Below are 13037 nucleotides of genomic sequence, written 5' to 3'. Positions count from 1 at the left end.
TAATAATAGAGTTCCCAGTATCTGCAGGCATACTGTTGCTGAACCTTATCTTCACAGTGCTTCAGCATGCTGGGGCTCAAACAGTGACTCATTTTAGCAAAGCGATGAAGGTGAGAAAGCAGGAGCAGTTAAATGAATAAAAAACCCAATCTGTTCATTAATTCCATTAATCAGGTAAAGAATCAGTAATACCTCACTCTATGCTTTTCTGCAGATGAACTTCCTTACAAAACCAATACTCAGGATAATAAAAAAAGACCGTGCTGATTTCCCAATGTTAACACTAACCAAGTGGTATTACCTTGGAATATATAAAAAATCATGTTAAATAATCTGCCTCTCAGAGGCTGGAACAGTGCTCCTTTGCTCATATCAGCTGAGGCTGACTGCTTCCTGCAGGGGGTTCTTATTCTACCAGAGTAAAAATGCACGTTAAAAATTAGTTGTGAAAGCTACATTTTCTTTTAAATGAAAAGAGCTATATAACTGGATTTTCCTCCTTTTGTTCATCATGATATGGGAGACTGTCTTAGTGAACTGAACCATAAATGTTTTGGTGATGGAGAAACCAGAAATGAATTATTGTTCCTTGCAATTTTTTCCTCCCACTCTCTACAGCACACCAGAACACAAAAGTCTCAAGTCATCAGAACTGTCCAGAACCGCAGCAGTTCTCTCAGAAATTGAGTGTCTGGAGTGATGCACAGTCTTTTAAAAAAAAAAAAAAAAAAAGAAATAATTGAGTAGTAGGCAGCAAATACAGAGTTTTTGCATGATGCCACTTCCAAACCTGTATGGAGGGTATTTTAAGACACTTCACAGACAAGCAGGAGAAGCAGGAAGCCGTTAAGAAAGGAATCAGTCCATGAACTGGAAAGATGTGCAGCATCCATATGTTACATCAAGGGAAATTCAGCCCGAAAGGCTCTTGCTAGAGCACGTTAACACGTCAGTGAGTCAGTATCAGAGAAACCTCACTAACATCACAGCCATTTGTGCGGTGACCTCTCTCGCAGGAGGAAAGCTATCAACTACCTGTGCTAACTTCCAGTAGCTTCTTTTGTCCAAAAAGTACAATTTGAATTATTGAAGGCTTTGTGTTGGGACCTGGCAGTCACTAACGGATAGCAGAAGAAACAGGAATTGTCTCTTTAAAGATTTCAAATGGACCTGTGCACATATGTAATCCCCTTCCTGAGCTCTGTCCAAAATATTCTCATTAGAGCCAAGTGGGGGGGGATAAATCCATTTTGTCGTAACCACTGAACTTTCATATTTCATTTTCATCCTACATTAGAACAGAAGCAAAATCTTGCTCCAAAAAAGAATGACATCAGTCCATCTACTTGGGGATTACACGACTGTTTTCGTGCAGATCTTGCCTTGCTCTTCTCCTTTAATGCAGGTCCACCAGCTTGCTCAGAAATACCAAACAACTAAAAAGCTCCGGACAAAAGCTTCTGCTTGACAAAAACTGTTAAAACTAGCACATCACTGCAAAAGAATTCACTTTTAAAATTTCATTGAGCTGAAAATGTTCTGATCAGCTGTAATTCACACTCCCCTGGCTTCATTCTCCTTTTGTGCATTACTGCTGCACAGTGGATTGCATAAACTCAAAAGCTAATTCTAAGCAGATGGACCTGATTTTAGTTGCTTTTTTTTTTTTTTTGCCAGCCCCTCCATTTCTGTGCCAGCAAGAAATCCAGCCACATTGGGAAACATCCTCCTTTTACTTCTATACAAGGCAAACCAAAGCACTTCTGCTGTAGCATTTATTTTTTGGCCCCTGCAAGCTACATGGATGCTTTCAACCAACAGCCACGGCTTTCACTTTAGGTCAGTGTTCAAATGGTTCCCAAGCTTTTATGCCTTCTCCCATTGAGCAAACAGTGGGTTCATATTTTCATGCTGTAAAACTTTTCCTGTTTACTGGCACTCAATACGCCTGTAGTATTGAGCTCTTCAGGGCAGACCAGTCTGTACTGGTCATCTGGGAAGTACCTAATAGACTGAGCTGTGAGTTTAAAGTACAGACAGCACAGACCCAAACATTTGTGCTGGAAAGGACATTTTCTACGGAAATTTCCAAGACTGACACATTAAAATAAAAGTAATGCCAGCAAAATCAATAGAATATAATTTCAAAATGGAGGAAAACCTGGTTATTTCAAACTACTTGGATGCAGAATTTATTTAAAATACCCAAGTAGTTAATACAGTTCAAACAAAAATGAAACTTTCAGAGACAATGGAAAGAAACATTTCAGCTTATACCAAGTTGTTATTTTCCCCCCACAACTGATTTCCCAGAACTCTTGAAATTTGGTCTTTTTGGGCACCCAACTCTGGGATCTGAGCATGTTTCTATGGCCTGTGAGATTTCCAAACTTCACACACTGAGGCAAGATCAAGTATCTCCTACTGTTCTCTCCATTCAGGCTAGCGGGGGGTACCTACACTTGCTACCAAAGCAGCACTCTTTCACATTTCTCTTTACTCCCTGAGATTTCTGTAATCCAATGTATTGAGGGCATGTCTGCTGTGTCATTGTTTTAATTAAACATAGAAATCAGCTCCTTTAGCCCAGCAAAGTACATCCTGTTCTTTGACCTGTGACCTTCCATTTGTGCTCTCGCACCAGGACAGGAGTTAACTTCATCACATACTTACCGGCCATTCACTGCTCACGTATTTGTACTCAGATACTCTTGATGATTCAGTGTTCTCCTTTGCAGAAAAGGCAGAGTATCTGGAATAAAATCTTGGAAGCCTATGAGCAGGGGTCCAATTTAAGGGATTAAAAGATGTTGGGAACTGATGCTGCAGTACATAGCCAATCACAGCTGCCTTAATTCTAGCTCACATTTCAAAAGAATAGGAGTCACATCCATCATTCAGCTATCTGGTGCCTTACAGGAAAGTAACATATGTCATCAAAACACTGGAGGCAGCTCCAACTTTACAATATTAGAGAGGCTCCTGAATATTAAGCAAAACATCCCCTGTGAAATAGGAAATTGTTCTTATTTTACTGGGGGGGAACCTGAGACACAGAGATTAAATAATGTCTTCTGGGAGCGTAGAATTGATCCCAGACATTCCAAATAGGCTTCTCTCTCTACCCTCACGGCTTTTTCTTTCTTGTTGGTGCCACAGGTCTGCAGCCATCTATAAACTGCTGCTGCTTTGGGTTCTCAGCAAGACTTACAGCAGCTGGTCCGTGCCGACTGATGACCCTGTCACAGTCAAACACAGTGCCTTTAAATTCAGTGCTGAGGAACGCTGGCAAGGTATAAGGGACACTTGCTGCTAGACTTTTTGGATATGTACTTGTATTTATTTCTCTCCATATGCTGTAACATATTTCACAAACATGACATTTATTAGAGATCAAGATAAAAAATAGTATAGCAGTAATGGGAATAAGAAGATTTATGGTTTAGGTACAGGGCTGGGGCTGGGGAGAGCAAAGCTCTCTATTTTTGAGTAAGGTCTCTACTTTGGTGGTAAAATAGAGATAAAATTATCATTCTTTAGTGCTATTCCTAAAGTAGACTAAGCATCTGTGAGGTGTTACTATCATAACAAAGCAGACAATATAATACTCAGGACTACTTTGTTATTTTTATTTATATCATCCATCATCTTATTGGCTTCTTCATCCCCACATCCCAGCAGCTGCTTTTCCAGCTCTCCTGCCACAAAGGAGCTGTTGCTGCCTGGATCTGAAGGTCCGTGCTCCCGAGGTGAGGCAGGCCGTTTCTGCGAGCATTTGCTCGCTCAGGCTGAGGATTTGAAATTGCTTATGGTGCAGAGACCAGGAGCGAGGAGCAAAGTAACTGTAATTCTGAAATGTCTGTATTTTTAGCAAGCTGACTTGTTTTATGTGAGGTGGTGTATTGAGAATCTCTTTGCTTTAAACAAAGTTACTGTCTTGCATTTAGCTGGCAGGCCATTCCAAGGCTTAAACATTAAAAAAGCTGGTCATTAGTGGTTAGCTAAAATTTCACTGTAACTCTACTAAGAAAAGAACAAAATGGAGAAGAAGAAACAATTAAAATACTTCTAATGTGCTAAAGGAGAGGGGGAGTGATATACCAGTGTAAGCTCTTCCAGATTTCAGATTCATTTTAGTTTTTATTATTTGATACAAATGAGAAGTCCGACTTTGAAAAATTCATTAGAACTCGTGGTGGTTCCTGAATTCTCTTGCACAGTGTTTGTGTGACCAGATGACTGTAGTGCCAGGCTGCGGGCAGCAGGGTGATGTCTGACTCTGCAGGCGTTCCCGACTAGCTGCAAACCATCAAACACCCGCTGAAAATGGCAGCCTGAAATTACTACCTAAAGAAAATCAGTCCTTTTGCCCAAAGAGCAATCCTGATGGCTACATCATCAAAAAGATTACAGCTGCTGGTTTGTTCACAAAGAGCACAGATGGAGAACACCAACACCATCTCCCAGCTCTGCTTGCAGCATTATTCCCTCTGGTTCGTTCTCTATTTTGCTGATGTTTGTAAAGCATCTCAAGAGGCAGGGGTTCAATGGCTCCCAAGGGGAGCCAATCTCACCACCTAAAATAGGACATTTCTCTTTATTCTCGACTAGGACGTTAGCCATCCCTGGCACGTAGCCTGCCACAACAAGGTAGCGTGTCTGACTACAAATCTCCTTCTTAGGAAGTCTGCCCCATTTCCTGGTGATCTAGAAGATTGCATTTCATCTGTAGGAATGCTCCTTGCCTGCTTTGAAACAGTGTTTGGATATTACAGTAAATATCTCTTTAGGTGAAAAACAATCTAAGCAGGGAGCTAAGAAAAATTATTAACGCTCTGCCGTCAAGCAGGGGCTGGATCCATTCATTTGCTTTGAATTCCTCTGGTTTTGTAATGCAGGTTTCGCTGTAGGAAATGGATTAAACGATGTCCATGAGGCATATAAGAGAGAAAAGTAATGTATCCATTTTCCATTTTCATGAATTTATTGCTACTTTAAAGATACTCTCGGGGCACTGGGATATTTGGGAATTATGGTTTTGCTGGTTAGCAGCCAGGCACAGCAGTAAACTCGGATCAGCCTGGCTTACCAGAAAAGTGGTGTTTTATGGTTGTCCCATTTTTTTGTTCTGCATTCGGAGATATTTCCTGACATTGATTCATCTGACTTGGAATCTGCCCATGACTCCAAACATCAAGGTCAGGAAAGCACATGATCAAGATGCTTATCAAGACCTCCTGCCTGGGCTGAATTTGGCCAGAAAGCCCATAAAGAAAGCAGTGAGATTGCTCATGAAACAAGGGTAATTTTTACTAGCTCAGGACTGGCTCACACATTTCTGTGATTGATGCCTTGCAGTCAGAATGGGGTTCTGCTGACAGGCATGGGAAGAGTGGATAGTCAAAGCAAAATGCAGTCAACGGTAGTTATTTTTAGACCTAAGGGAAAATAACTGATTCCAGAGTTTACCTGAGACATACATTACTGGCCTGACTTTCATTCACCCTGAGGACTCCCACCTTGGATGGAGCAGGGAGTGGTTCAGTTTTTATTAATGTGAGAGAGTGAGAAAAGATAATAGGGCACAGGGTCAGCAAGGACCGTTTAGTTGGCAACTAGAAGAGCTGAAAAGCCTGTGGTTTAACCCCGGGTGAATTAAATTTTCCTGAGTATTCTTCAAAAGCAAACCTCATTGCCATGCAGCTGCAATGTCCACAAACCCTGTGCTTACACAAGCAGACTCCTGTCAGTGACTGGTGACCAGCTCTGCCTCCAGTCAGATCCTTCCAGCCTACCTTGAGGCAAGGAGGAGAGCCTTTGATTTGTGAGCAAATGTAAAAATCCAGACAGTCTTGAAAATCCTGGGGGGAGAGAATCGGGCTTGATTGCAAAGAAAGCAGCAATTTACAAAAAAATAACTATGGATTTCTAAAGCAACACTCATCACTTGCTTGTTTCTCTGGTTCAGATTCATGTCTTTATAAGTTACTGTTAAGGGCAACAGAGTTGTGAAAACCTAAAGCTTTTCTGCCTACAGTATGATTTGTAGCGAATTTATATAGTAGGTAGATTATATCTAAGGATTGTTCCTTTAGTTAATTTGTTGGCAAAGTACACAAATGCAGCTTCAGCAATATTGGACTTTTGTTCTCTGTAAAATAACTTGGCTGGTGTATCAACCTGCTACTCAGTAAAAGTGTTCCTGCCATCCCCCAGAATATTAGAAATAAAAGGATGTTGGCTTGTGCTGCTAGAGTGGGATCCAACAAAACGCTTCAAACCTGAGTAGTATTTATCTGAGCTCTCAAGGGAAGGTCTGGCTGGGTCACATCTCAGATCTTCAAATTTTCCTTGGACTGACTTGATTTTCCCTTGTCGCCTTGGTGCTCTGATGTGCTACCCATGCATGGTGCTAACCAGGGAGATGTATTTCTGTGCATGGTGCCGTGCTGTCAGTTCCAGACCCCTATCTAGGGGAGACTTCGCTTTAAGGCCAGCAAAACCCTTTTGCACAGTTTTCCCAGGGGAAAGCAAACCTTCCCATCTGAGCTCCAGGTTGGGGAAATGGCCATTCAATAACACAGACAAAGCCTGAGCTCTCAAAGTAATGAAACCATGCTGTGTTAGCATGAATGGTCAATATTTTTAAAAGGAGGATAGGAAAGATATGCTGAATTGTTTATGTTGATGGGGAATGGATTAAAAAAGAAGGTAGAAAGTGTTTAATTGTATGTGTAATGTATGTGAATGTGCACATGACCTCAGAAATCTGATGAAGGAGAAACTGTACATACTTGAAATTTGTACGAATCTTGCTATTATATCTTCCCTGATCCACTTAAAAATAGACTGCACAGGGTACTTGGAGAAGCACAGAAGAGAACAGCACCTGCTAAATTTCTCCATTACTGATTTCCTATATGCTCTAAAATGTGTCACCTGATCAACTAGGCCCTGATTTGGAAAAGGACTTGAACTGATACTGATGGAAAACAAACCCAGTAATTTTTCTATTTTCCTCAATAACAGGATTTCTGGAATGGGCATCCTTGAAGGGGGCAGGCGTTAGGAACCTACTCCCATGTAACTGAGTTGCAAAACATAACTTTTTCAGGACTGAAGGGACATTGCTTTTGAACCATCTCATGGTAAACTGCAGTAAGATCCTCTATAGCGCATTCGTGCTCAACATCCCTCCCTTTTCTCTTCTGTTGTGATCTGATTCCAGATCCCTATTTGCTGGTGGTGCCTGTCTTTGCATCCTAATTGTTATGCTAACTAATTAATATACTGCCAAACAGGCATATTAATTAGTGTTCTTCACCATTCTACCCCTGTGTCTGGCAGATTTCCACAGATACTTTTAGCCCGGTATCTCTTTTTCTTTAGCCCATTGCATAGCTAAGTGAAAAATGTGACTTTGAGATAGAGAACTAGTTCTGTGGGGCACATAGTTATAACTACCGTAGCTTTTTCTTTCACAAGGTGTCAGATATCAGCAGTCTGTTCATATTCAGGTTCTAATTAACAGTATAGCTTAGAAGAGGTCTTAAAATGGCTGCATGGTGATTTCAACCAATCTATCTATTAAAGGTTGGATCCAGACTCCTAGGAGGTGTGGGAGGGGCAAATTGGCCCACGTTTCTAATAACTTCTAATAACTTCTTCCTTTGTGAAAGCAAAGAGAACTATTTTTCTTCTAGGCTCTTTCCATCAGTAGATATTGATCACTTAACAAAGACAGTCTTTCAGCTACGAAAGGCCTTTGATTAAAATTTCACTTGGCAGTCTCTTGGATTAGATATTTTATCATCATCATGAACACTAGAGCCCCATAATATGAAAAAGGAAATGAAATGAGGAGTCAGTAACCTGAAGTAAGAAGTGGAAAATCATGTATTAAATGCCAGACACATACTCTTAGATACTACTGTGCCACTTTACATATTGTACAGCCAATTAGATTTCATAGGGATGGGTGTAATCACTGCAAAAAAAATCTCAGGGGCTAAAAAGATCCTGTTTAATCTAAGCCTTGTGAATAGCACCTGTAAATCTGACTGGTTTTGTTAAGGGGCTGTAGATTTTCTGCTACATTCTTGTTGTAATTGGAATTTCTCTGCATTAGAAAAATGAGTTTGTCTTGAATGGGAAACAAACTGTCTGCTACAAAATTTGCTCTGATATAGCTAAAGTTTCAGTTTTCTCCTTGTTTTTACCAGAAAACTCCATACCACATAGGGAGATAGCTGATAGTATGAATAAATGCTACTGGAGATGAGTCAGCCGCAGAGGAGGAGAGGACTGTTCAAGTAACTTTCTGTAGAAAGAAAAAAAAAATACCTTTCAAGATTCAACAAAAAGGAAGAAGGCAGCACTTTATTTAGCTGTAAGGCAGCAGTGATGATCAGAGATGACAAAGGAAGATTTTTTTAGTGCTAGAACCAGGGAAAAAAAGACTCTATTGCAAATGGTCCATTCCAGAGCTTAGAGGCAACGGTAATGTCTAGGTGGGTGGTTTAACCCTTTCTTGTGTGGTTCTTTAAGCTGCTTCAGCCAGGAACTCTTCAGGGGATGATAAAGCCAATGCTGCATTGAGCTGAATAATGAATTGGGTTAAGTGTGTTTCTCCAAAACAGCATCCTTTTTTAAGTTAATGGTAAATAGTTGCAAGCACAGTCATTGAGAGAGAATGAAGTAGTAAAATCAGATGATAGAAGACTTACAGATCTTCTGCCATTTCCCTCAGTAATGGGACTTATTTAGAGACCTCCAGTATCAAAGCTCTAGAGGCTTGAAAATTACTCGGGAGAAATGTGATCTCTCACAACAGAATCAAGCTGGTGTTGAGGAGGACATGAAAGAAAGCAGACACACGACCCTGAACTTAGTTATTAACAAACTGTAAATTATTTGGTTTTGTGTGCTGCTTCCAAGTGCTAACACATTAATTCAGCAAATCCACAGGAAAAGGTTTGGTTCAACAGAAGGTAATAACCACCACTTTTTAGTTTTTCTGTCCCAGGTGAGTAAATTAGTATATTAATCTAAGTCATCACACCTATCTCTGCAATACATGTGCTTATATCTGACCTGGTTACTTTGGGAGCCTTTATAATCAATAGACAAAGAGATACACATCCACACAGACAAAAAGCAAAGAACTCTAATTTTTATCAACACATTGAAGGTCCTACAGCTTATATTATCTCTCCCATTCTGTGGGAAGAAAGTTAAGCAAAAACAACAGTTTGTGGACTGAGTGGGATCTCTTATGACCTCAATTAGAGCATGGGAAAGATGGAAACATTTTTTTTCTATTTTAACCTAATACTTTCACCAGGCCTTTTCTTCAAAGGCCACAGATCAATTTTTTTTTTTTTTTTTTAATGGTTATTAGATCTTTATCTGTGAGTAAGAGAAATAGCACATCTGCAAAGGTTAATGCTGACTTGACCAATCCCTCTTTTAAAAGGCAAAGCTATATTTCTGTGACCTGGAGCTGCCAGTACTGCAGATACTGTGCAGTTACAGGACATAGAAACCATCTCACGGAGATGAGATTCTGGGGACAGAACCACCAGGACAGGAGAGCAAATGATATTAAGGGGAGGAGAAGCTCTCACAAGTCCCAGTTCTCACATTTGAGGTTTTGTGGCTGTTAAAGAACAATTCAAATTCAGTTTTAAAACCTGTGTGCCAGTCCTTACACTGCACCCACTACGTGACAGAACTAGATAAAATGAAAACACATTTGCCAGTCCCTTGAAATGTATAAATAGTACAAAGTTCTCATAATCCAGACAAAGAAAGTGCCAAGTGGTGTATCACCTTCTCCTCTTGTTTGTCTTATAATGTTATCAGGCCCAGATGTCACTATGACCAGAAAAGTATGGCTTCAAAGATTACCATTACCAAATGTGCTGCAGTGTAGGTTTTCTATTTGAATAAAAGGCTCTTATGGCACAGTACTGAGGGTCTGATCTCAGCCCTTCTGCCTCCTTGGTTGTGGTGGGCTGGAATATTTTCTTCCTGAATTTTCTCATGCGGTCACCATTTGCAATCAGTTGCTGTAAATGATAATTTTGCTTGCTCAGCAGTACTAGAAGCTAATAAATTCAAGGAAAACTGTTTGATACAAACAAATCAACACTCATTGATTTTAGCTTTTCACCCTGAGTCTTTTGTCTGTCATTTCACTATATTAATGAGCTCATTAATAGTTCTGGAGAAGGCTAAAAGTTATGGCCACCCAACTCAATCCATCACACTCCCACTGGCTGCTGTCAACATAAAATGGTAATATACCACCAGAATAGGATATAAAACTATTGCTGTAATGCAGAGATCAGTGTGGGTCAGTTGTCTTCTATTCATAGTAAAATATATTTAGATCTTAACAGCTCTACTCTGCATTGACTCATGGGTGCATGATATACATATTAATGAGTTACATTCTACTAACAGTGCAAGTATGACGTTGTTTTTCAGGCAACTGTGTCTTTATAAGTATTTCTGGTTGATGCATCACTGTTACATGTCATCAGTCTATATCAGCCTAACAAATCATGACACATCAGTCTTATCTTGGCAGACTATCACGCACACTTACCTAAACACAAGATACTTGTTATTCTGTTTTAAAACAAATCGATTCTGTTGCCTTGATGCTGTTGTGGCAACAGAAATCCTCCTTTATGCTCTTTGGCAGTGCTGCACATGGGCCAGTAAAGGTTAAATACCCTGTACATATGTACAGGCGTGAAGGATTCCAGCACCTGGGGGTGATCTCTCTAAGCCAGTGGTCTGAGTTGAAGCAGTGTCACCCTGGACTCCCTCGGGCAATGGGGACACAGCCATCGCCAGATTTGGTGGGATGTCTGTGGCTGGGAGCAACCAACTCTCCATGGCCTGTGAAGGCAGCCTTTGGTGACTGCTGTGGGCTGGGTGACTTCAGTAAGGTGACAGGAATCTGTGATCTCATAATTAGATCATAAGCCTGAGACTCCTCTGTTCTCTGAGTTAATTCTACTAATCAAGGCAAATGGTTTTATGACTAGAAGGCAGATTATGTTACACATGTAACTAAATCTCAAATCACACGAAATAGCTCATATTTATAAGACAGACAGGCTTAAGACCTTCTGTTTCATTAAGGTCTTTTTTTTTTGATCAGATAGGGGTGAAATTAATTTCATTTATCGGCATAAACCCCAAGGCTCTGGTAGATGGCTACAGTGACTAAGTTTACACTAAGGGCTGAAGCGCAGCCATCCCAGCCCTCTGTGCTCTTCCACTGAGGTTGTCATGGTCACTGTGTTTTATAGCCTTGTTTCCAGTCTCTTCCTGCCATGGCATGGTCCCAATCATCCAATTATCCCAAATGCCAATCTCTGTGATAGCCTGTGCTAATAATTTTCAGCATTAACAGAGCCAGTGGCACTCAAGTATGAGAGGGCTGGTATTCCTCAACATAGGATGATCTTGATAAACTCAAGATTATCAAGGTTTAATAATCAAAGGTTTGAGGTTGTCCAACCTCAAACTATTTATTAATAATATATATTAAACCAGGCCACCTATTCTGGCAGAATGGATTGTAGGTAGGTTGTATTCAATTTGCAAAGGCCAGAAGACAATATTAACTAAGTGTATCCCACAATCTTACAAGCTTTAAATTACCTCATATTAGGCATACCCCTTTTGTGTTTTACGACTCCAGAATAAATCATCCCATTTTTGTTGCTACTCCCAAATTCCAGTCTAAAGTAAACCTCAGTGAAGAATCTCAAGCAGCCAGGCAAGAAGGAAGATATTCGATAAGGCATGGAGACACAAAGGCAGACAATAAATAAGAATTCAGATTCTTACAGCTGGATCCCAAAGCTGATTGTATTTAACCCAAAACCATAACAGATTGAAATCAATTTAGTCTATGATATTTTTCCCTTTGTTGCCTTATTAGTTTGGAAACAAAGATATTACTGTCGGATGGCTACTTAAAACCCTGAGCAGTTCTTCCTCTGGGCTTTAATAATTAAACCGATTCAATGAAGTGAATTCATTGCAGTGCTAAGACAAGGTGGTTTCAAAACCACCAGATTTAATGTTGATTAAAATATTTCCCTAGGCAGTGATAAGCAGCCAACAGCTGACTCAGAGTTTCTTGTTAAGTAGGATTTGAGTGTCTAATTCTCAGATCTGTGGAAAAAAGCACTGTTATAAAGGAAGAGGTCAAAGGATGCACAAGCCAGAATTCACTATTTAATTCGACCCTAAGGCGAGCTTTAAGTATAGTTGTGTCTGCAAAATGGATGTAGTTAGAGGCAGGATATTTTTGAAACCCGAAGTGCTCACTCTTAGCAAAATCACTCTGAGTTTTAAAGACAGGTGGATGAAGAGATAGGCTGACAGAATTATACCCCCAAAAGGTTAAGCCTGTCAGAAACCAACCTGAAACACACTGCATTAACTTTGCCCTTTATTGAGGTAAATATTTATTGCCCACTGAAACAGAAACCTGCACATTCACTGCAGGGTGCTCCCAAATTCATGCAAAAGGCTGTGAAAGAAGCAACAAATACAGAAGCACAAGCTGCCCAAACTTTCATTTGTTTCTCTTCACATTTCGATTCACAGCTTACAATGTCTTTTATGATAGCACAGCTACAAATAAGTTGGCTGTTCATCCACCGTGAAATGATTTTTTAAATTTGTATCCATTATCTGAGTAGGAAGAGGCACTGCTCTTCGTGTTTATTGTGCTAGCAAAAGAGCTTCCAGTAACACAAAGATTATTGAAAAGGATAGCTGGATGTTGTCTTGTTTTGCTAACTCTGTTGAGCTAGTTTGCGATATCGATGCCAACTTCTTAAGAATGTTTGTGGGCCTCATCTTCTTTCAACTAATTAGTTGGATATAATGGTCTTGCCTGAAGCATCACATAAAGGAGTATAGATTTTGTTAACGACTGGCATTCCATTTGACTCCGATTCCCTAGCAAGAAAACTTGAGATACTATAGGAAACCAACTAGTG

This window comes from Strix aluco, chromosome 28 (genome assembly GCF_031877795.1).
Source record: "Strix aluco isolate bStrAlu1 chromosome 28, bStrAlu1.hap1, whole genome shotgun sequence".
Lineage (NCBI taxonomy): Eukaryota > Metazoa > Chordata > Aves > Strigiformes > Strigidae > Strix > Strix aluco.
The sequence above is the reverse complement of the archived record's forward strand: the minus strand, read 5'-3'. Positions refer to the sequence as shown.